Source organism: Myiozetetes cayanensis, unplaced genomic scaffold (assembly GCF_022539395.1).
Source record: "Myiozetetes cayanensis isolate MyiCay16 unplaced genomic scaffold, myiCay2020 scf1, whole genome shotgun sequence".
NCBI classification, from domain to species: Eukaryota; Metazoa; Chordata; class Aves; order Passeriformes; family Tyrannidae; genus Myiozetetes; species Myiozetetes cayanensis.
The window spans coordinates 147,218,761-147,227,342 of record NW_026086604.1 but is presented as its reverse complement, the minus strand read 5'-3'; the positions used below and the strand labels follow the sequence as shown (position 1 = coordinate 147,227,342).

Here is an 8,582-nt window from a genome sequence, read left to right as displayed (position 1 = left end):
TCCCCTCAGGGGGGCAACGCGGCACCCCCAAAAAGTGTGGCTGTACCCGAGGGAGGGGGGAAGCACCCCGTTGTCCCACGGTGAGCATTCCCCCCGACCGACACAAGGATTCGTGCGTGGGGCAGGGCGGTGCCTGTCATCCCTCCCCCCCCCCAGGTGACATATGGCACCCCCACACGTGTCACTGTACCCGAGGTGAGGGACACCCCACTGCCCCGAGCACCCTCCCCAGCCCACAGATGGGTTTGGGTGTGATGGGGAGCACTGCACATCCCCGAGCCTTGCGTGGGGCAGGGCGGTACCTGTCCCCTCCCCTCCTTCAGGTGGCACCCCCAGGAGTGTGGCTGTCCCTGGGGGACAACACCCTATTGCACCTGAGCACCCCTGCCAAGTGCCACCAGCCTCCCCCCGGCCACCTGGGCACGGTGTCCCCTTGTCCCAGAGCCAGGTCCCCAGCACATGCCCCCAGCCCTGGGGCAGGCACATGCTGGGCGCCGAGGGGATAAACGAGGCGCTGAGAGGGGGGATGTGTGGTTTTTCAATCAGCTGCAGCGTTTGAGCTCCAAAGGCTTTGTAGCTTTTGGGCTCGGCCGTGTTTTGCTTTTGGCTGATCCGCGGTCTTCCCTCGCTGCCCGGGGGGCTGTGCCGGGTGGGCATCACCCGCTGCCGGACCCTCTGGGAGGCTTTAGGGCAGCAGGCAGGAGGCCAAGTCCTGCTTTCCCCCCGTGTGGTGGTTCTTCCCCGGGAGCCAGCCCAATCCCATGTGCCACGGGGGAGCTTCCCATCCCTGGGGAGTTAAAGCCCTCCGCGGGGGAGAATCCAAACGCCGGTTACATAAAACAAAATTTAAGACCAGTTTTTAAAAAATACGTTCCCCACTGCTTCCCTCCTCCTCCTCCTCCTCCCCATCTCCCCTTCACCGCCTCCTGGAGCCGGGAGCGTCGGCACTGATGTGAGGTTGGCGTAATTGGAGTATTCCAGCTGCTATTTTGTACCTGTCTGTTTATTTGAGAGACAGCCTCAACCTCCTAATGAACGCGCCTGAATATTTATCTGCTGCTGCTGAATGGTGCATTTGTGTTTCAAATGCTTAACTGTTATTTTTATTTAGCTGCAAATTGCTGTTTTTATTTCGCTGGCAGTACCTGCTTGGAAATTGCTCTAGAGCGAGGTTAATGCCAGGCTTTTTTCTATTCCTGATTATTTTTTTTTTGTTAATTAATCCAGTGCTGATAAAAATGTAGGGACTCTGCAGCCCCCTTCTAGCTTGTCACAGAGATAAGAGGTGAAGATTGTGGAATCAGCCTCAGAAGAAACCGGCTCATGTGGAGGAATGAGGAATCCCAAGCAGCTGGGATGGGCAAGGAAACACAGGCAGAATCCTCAGAGATGAGAAATCCCAGTGACCAGGAGCAGCTCCATTCTACTGTGCTGTACCTGGAGTTGTACTAGGTAGCAGCACTTTTCCAAAATCTCTTTTTTTTCCCCACTCCTAGAAGATATCCTCAGTGGCAGAGAACAACTGGTCCCCAGGGCAGCACCTGCAGCCCTCCACCAGGAGGATGGAGATGGGCTGGACTGGTGCCTTGAGCCTTTTTCCCTGCATAAAATCCTGCCTTGCACACTCTGCTGGCTCCAGCATTGTCTCTCCTTGAAAACAAAATGTGCCTGGGATCAGTTCCCAGTGGTATCACTTATTGGTATGGGACACCCTCAACACAAGGGCCCAAAAGACCTTCTCCCTGCCCATTCCCAACTAACTGTGGGTACAGCTCCTCTCCCAAAGGACTTTAAAAAGCATCTGGTCTGGGCTTCCACAAAGGACCTGACTGCACAGAAAACTTGAACTTTAAAGTTTTGCTGTTTCTTTTTTAGGTAAGGGAACAAAGCAACAAAAGAAGAAAAAGTGGAAGAAAAAGCAGGATGGGCACATTTCTGGAACAAGGTGGGTGGGTAGGGAGTGCACAAGGAAACCCTGACTGTCCCTTTGCAATGGCGCTGCTGAAGACTGGGAGCATGATTTGGAATCCTCAGACCCAGGGCACACTGCTGGATCCTTGTGAGGTTGTGCAGGATGGGAGGAAAATTAGGCAGGATTTTGCACCAAAATGAGAGACTGTGGGCAAACTGGGCCCCCAGAACTGGGTCACATCTGGGCTTGGCTGGACCCCATCTCCAAGCCAGTTTCAATGGGAAGGGCTAAATATTTCTGGGATTCATCAAGAGGCCAGTATCAGAGCTGAAAAAAAAAGCTGTACATCAAAATGGGGCTGTGTGGAAGGACTCTGTACATCCTCTGCTGATGGAGGGTCTTTGGGCTGGGGCACAGACCCATAAGGTGCGTGTACCACCTCCCTCATCCCCTTGGGCCCCAGGGTGCTGCCAAACTGCCTCAACCCTCTCCAGCACAGAGGATTTTAGTTGACCTGATGCTGCAGAGAGCCCCTGTGCCTGGTGCTGGTTTGCAAGGAGGACCCAGCACTGGCATCATTTTTACACCCCCTGTGTGCTGGTGAACCACCAGAGCTCTCGGGCACACCATCACCCCTGGTTAACATCTCACAGCTGCCCAGAGCCCAGATTTTCCCCTCCTTTTAAATCTGATTCCAGCTCCGTGCCTCTTTGCACTTGATAAGCATCTCTGGGAGCTGTTTGTTGGTTCTCTGCTCTGGAGCCCCCCCTCAAAAGCACCCCAAGGGGCAAGATGGGATTGTAGGGAGCATGTTACTCCATCCTCTTCTGGGGTGGCCTTTGAAAAGCTGTCTCCATTTTCCTTCCCTGGATATGAGGTTGTGCTGTGGGGATGAAATGGGACATGTCACCCCCACGGTAAAGGGGAGCTCCCAGCACAACAGGGGAGATTTATAAGGGAATTTGTAAGAGATTGTGTAAGTGAATTTGCAGGAAGACACAAAGCAAGATGGGGTTTAAGCATCCCCCTGTCTTCAGCTTATGGGTGCAGAAACAGGGGTATCAGCACCCCTGAAAGATCTGGGGGGGGAAGGGGAGTGTTAAAACGATACAAGAAGGGAGAGAAGAAATTTGGCTGTGTGTCCTTCCTGCTCCTTCTCTCCGAGTCCCCGTGGGGGGCAGTGGCAGGAGAGGGAGCAGCGAGGCCACAAAATGGGAGGGAAGAGGGATCTGCAGTGGAGGAGAAGGCACGGAGAGGACTGGAGAGCCCTGCTCCTGCCACGAGGGATTTCTGTTAAGGGAGGGAGAGGAGGAAAAACCCTCCGCAGAGGTGTAAGGAAGGGGAAAGGTCCACAGGCAGGAGTACACGGCTCCTCCGTTCACAAATACATTCACGCTCCACCGCACGTTCGTCTCAGCGCATTTTCCTGGCAGGTGCTCAAGCCCCCGCTGGCAGAAACCGCTCGGAAACCCCCAACCCCGAACCCATGAATAGCGTGAATAGGGATGGTGGGGAGGAAGGGGTGTCGGAGGGGTCTGGGTTGTGTTTTGGCGGGGTTTTCTAAGCCGGGGCTGGCAGGGGACTGTGTCCCAGTGCCACTAGATGGCAGCGGCCCCGCGCCGCTCGCCCCACGGCCCCGCTGCATCCCGGCCCCGGCGCGGGGCCTCCCGGCTCCACAGCATCCCCGCTGCGCTCTGGGAGGAGCGGCCTGGGACAGGCTTGCCGTGCCGGGATGCCTTGCAAAACCGAGGGGCACCCGAGCCCAAGCTAAAGGTTCTTTCGCAATGCGGGGCGACGGCGGGGACGGTCCTCGGAGGCTCCGACGCCTCCCCGAGACAAAATCTTCCCTTTTCCTTCCCTCCTGCTTCTGATTTCTTTCTGGTTTTCTTTCCTTTTTTTTTTTTTTTTTTTTTTCCTCCCTCTCCCTCTCCAAAGTGCCTGCTTTTCCCTAGCTCGTTTCAATCTTCAGCGTCGCAAAATCAAGCAGATGCACCCCCCACAAAACACAAGCCGAGATGCGGCAATGTGCATACACGGTCCAAGCTGATTTCCCAGCACCGGGGGATTTTTAGGCTGGCAGTAAACCAAACAGGGCCTGAGGCAAGCTAATAAATACCTTAACCTGGCTTTCCTCTATAGGACTGCATTTTTTTAGCCTTCGAAACAGGCTGCATCCAGCCTGCTCCTAGGGCACAGCCCCCAGCTCCTGGTTTGCCCCAAGGCAAAATGAGGGGAGAAATACCTGGCCCTCATGCAGACCCATGGCACAGGGCATGCATATAACCATGGGATACATTCCCAGCCCCCGTCTCTGGGGGTAAAGAGATGCAACTCTCTTTAGCTGCAACAACCACCTCTGCTCCTTTTGGCATATCCCTCCTCCTTTGAACCATTCCAAGGCTGATGCTGCTCTGTCCCTGGATGCCACCCTGCAGGGAGGGATGTTCTGAGGGTCCATCTGCTCGCGGAGCTTCCACTTGTTTTACTGTCATCACCCTTCTTCTGGACACAAAGTGTTGGGCTATCTGGATGTTACTGAAACTCACCCCCTCCTGGGACAGGGCTTTTTTTAGACTGAAATAGGAAGCACAAACCTCACCCTGAGCTTCCTCTAGGGTTTGGTTCTTCCTAGAGGTTTCTCCTTACTGGAAATTTCTTTTCTGCACCTCTGGCCCTGATCCAGCCCAATGCTGAAGCACACGATTAGCTTCAAACCATCCGTTCCCCACATTCCCACAGCGCTTTCTGGGATGGGTCCCCTCATCCCTTCTCACCTTGGGAATGCTCCTGCCTCTCCCTGCTCCTGCTGTGAGATGACGGCTCTTCTCGCTGCCGGCAGCAGGAGGCAGGAGTATCGGCTTGCTTTGCTCTGCTCCAGCCACAAGACTAACCCCGTAGCTATGCAGGGAGTTTATCAAATCTATTTTGTGTGCTGTGAGGGCGTGTGAATGCTGCATGTGAAGATCTGGGGTCCCCAGGCATGAGCACCTGCAGCCCTGAGAGCTCATGTCTACATCTCAGCCCATCCTCATCCTCTCTGCTCTCTCCCAGGGGATGGTCAGGTAATGCTTAAATTGCCAGAAGTGCCTGTGGGTGTTTGACACTGATTGAGATGGCCAAGCAAAATCCCTGTTGCTGTCACCAACAGGGACTCTAAAAACTTACCCCCATGTCAGTGATGTGCCGCAATACCCATTTTCCTGAGAGAAGAGCCACCAATTCATTTTGGCACACGCCACCAAAATAGTCTGATGCATTTGGTCACACCCTCCCAACAGCTTGGATCCCGATGATGATCACCCAGGCTTGGTTGTGCAAGAGCTCTGATGGAAATTCATGACGATTTCCCAACCCTACCCCTGCTGTGAATTTAAAATACTAAAACCCTAATGCAAGGAATTGAAATGCATATTGATTAAGGGCCTTCTATGGATGAGTTGCAGAGCATATTAATAATTATTTAAAACTTGTGTTCCAGTTTAATGACTCCTGTCAGCAGCACTTTGCAGTGATTCAGTCTTGACTTTTAATTGAAATGCTTTAGTTAAGACAAATTGCTTCAGCCAGAGAAGGTGAAGTGCTCCTCCAGGTGTGTGCCATGGTGGGGGGGATTTCAGCCTCAAGGTTCCCAAATTCCCAGGTGGCTGTGAGACTCTGGAGAGGAGTCTCTGTCCTTCAAGTGAGTGTGTGTGGGTGGCTTGTCTTGGGAGAAGCCACTTCTTTGGACTTCCCCTCTGAGCACTGCAGAACAAGTGTTTTGCTGCTCTGACACTCAAGGCAAGGCCATGGGAAAGATTTAATAACCTCTCCCAACAGGGCAGCCACTGCTCCCATGTGCAGACATGAGCCAGACAAATCTGAGCCAACTCCTGCTGTCACCAGGTTGAACACCTCGTGCCTCCTTAGGCATGCTTTCTTCTTCCTCCACCTGTGATCCCAAGTAGCTTCTTCCCAGCCTTGAAGCTCATTCTGAAAGGGCACCTGGGCTTGGAAACATCCCTGGGTATTTTGTAGAAGCAAGAAATGGCACCTTGAGGCTGCCAGGATGAAGGTGGTCCAGCTTGATGGAGTCAGGAAATCATTTAATATTTGCTGGCCAACATAGCAGACAGGGGTCTGCATTGTGGTGTGGTGGAGAAGACAAGATCTTGCATGTTGTGCCAGCCTTTTTTCAGTGTTATCTTCCTGTTCAATGACTGGAGACCTGAAAATGGGATAGGAGGGGGTTTGTCTTTGCATTCCCTTTGCCTCTCCAAGGAGACATAAGCCCACAATAAGAGCATCTGTGAATCTGCCTCCTCTGAAAGGAAATCAATATTTTGCCATCCACCTTCTGGTGGGACAGGATGTTGAAGAGCAATCAGTGCCTTCACTTCCATGCATGGGCCTGGAGCCAGCGGAATTCCAAGACCACAGGGATGTCCAGGTCACACTGCATGAGCAGAGGATAGGAGAGTCCCCCCCCTGGATCAGAGGGGACCTCTGACCGTGAGAACAGAGATTAGTACCTCCCATGGCATGTTACAGTTCTGGTTTAAAAACCCCTGACTCCATCTGCTGATGGTGTGCTAAATGTTTGTTTGATTTTTTTTTATGGCTGCCTGTAAAACATGAAGCTGGGATTCAAAGTGCTCCTCTCCACCACGAGTGGCTTTCCTATAAGTCACTGGGCATTTCCCCAGGGACTGAGTTGTCTTTCCAGGCCATCACATGTGCAGTACAGCTGTGCTTCTCGTATATGAGGGAGCTGGAACTGGATGTTCTTTATGGTCCCTGCCAGCCCAAACCATTCTGTGACTCTGTGATTTACATCCTGAGAGGAGTCACAACCACCAGGGCAATTCAGGTGATGAGTAACCATTACCCCCTGGAAGGATACAAAGCGAAAATATTTTGCCAGATGCTGCGTTTTTTCCTTTAAATTTTCATTTTGTTCCTTCTCTGTTTTTGGCTTCTTGGTCCCTTCCTTTTCATACCCATCACAAAGACAGCCCTTCATCCTGTCAACTAAAAATCAGTTCCTTTACAATAGCTGGAGGAGTGCCCACCTTCACTGTCTTGCTTCCCACAGGGGCTCTCCTGGGGTGATACAAACCCATTGCTCCCTTGATGGACCCAACCTGACTTAGCAAAGAAACCCTACAAAGGAAGTGTTTGGCCCTGTGATGTCGAGGAGCTAAAAATCATGAGCTAAACCTCCAAATCCCAAGCTGAGGCATCCTCCAGATCCAGTGTCCACATATTGGCCTAATTTGCTCACATTTATAACCAACAGTAAGAGCTGTTGGGGAGGCAAGAGGGCATTCACCTCTGCCTTGACTACTTAAGAAGTGTGTGTGGTGCTGAAATGTGGGTGTATGAATAGGGCTCTTGCCAAAGGTCACCCAGACTCCCCAAATTGTGGTGCTTTCTGTGCATGGATAGGCCTAAATGTAGCCCTCGTGAAAGAGTCCCTCCAATAACCAACACATCCCATCCTCTTCTCCTCCCCAGTCTCCAGTACCCACAGATGACAATGGCACTACCGTGGGACTTCCAGAGGGCAGGAATTTATTATTAAAATGGTGGTTATTTATAATAAAATGAGCCTTCACATGGAAAAGCCCAGGGAATTCCCCTAGCTGTGCCTGGCTGTGTGCTTAGGGATACCCTCCCCTCGCTGTGGGACCACAGCACTGCACATCATCTTCCAGAGTGGCTTCAAAATGCAGTGACTTCAGTTTGCTTTTGCCTGGAGTCAGGAGTTCAAGAGTTTTGTTGTTCAAGGAGAAAGCAAGATTCTGTCCTCCTCCCACCCACCCACCCACCCCTTTCTTTTTTTTTTTTCATGTGATGTTGGAGTTTCTTTTCTTCAAACAAAATGAGGACGCTGCTGGTAACCTCTGCAGAGAAGGTACAGGTTATGTCCTGCCTGTCTGTGCCCTCATGCCTCTCCCAGTTCAGAAACACACACCCACAGGCTGGGATGCTGCTCTCCTTATCCCTCAGATTCTCAGCATCAGAAGGTGGTAGGTGGGATGGAAAAGACCTGCAGGTGAAGGAAGAGCTGGAGGATCCCATGGCTAAAGCTTAAGAACACCCACACAACAACATGTGATTCTTTCATCCCAGTGACTCTGAGATTGATTTTTTGGGTTTTTTTTACAAAGTCTGGTGAGTTTCCTGAGTGGAGATAGAGCTGCACTGCTGTAATATCAGGCTTCTTCAGAACTGAGATCTACACACAGGTCCACGTTTGCTGAAGGGTCTCGCCTTCCCAATGACCCACGTGGAAGTACTCGACCCAGACACTCCTCACCACTCAGGGCAACTCAGAAGCAAGAAGAAAAGTGTCATAGCTTGAGCTCATCTTTAATTATCTGAGATTTTTTCACACTAAATCAGAGTGAAATGTCCTACCAGCATGGTCCATAATTCACGACTGTGTTGATTTCTCTCCCAGGCTGCAGTGACATCAGTAAATAACAAAAGACTGGATCCTGTCAAAGAAATCAAGGAGGAGATATCAGAGGTACTGGGTGAATGCTTTCCAAGGGATGTAAAAACCACAGCAGCCTGTGAAAAACACATGACATTTAACTCATTAAAAATGTGAATTTAATGCAGATTTGTGTTTCTATATTGCAGCATCTGGAGTTTCCAATGAGTGTGACCACATCCTCCTTGAATT

General features: G+C 51.6%; 1 long non-coding RNA gene across 1 annotated transcript; it reads left to right on the top strand.

The window, feature by feature from the left end:
• The first annotated feature begins 28 nt into the window (after window positions 1–28).
• On the top strand, window positions 29–8,408 carry LOC126642877 (uncharacterized). The gene is made up of 3 exons (XR_007629620.1): window positions 29–80; window positions 1,876–1,945; window positions 8,355–8,408. It is a non-coding gene; the product is annotated as an uncharacterized LOC126642877 (long non-coding RNA).
• Window positions 8,409–8,582: the final 174 nt, after the last annotated feature.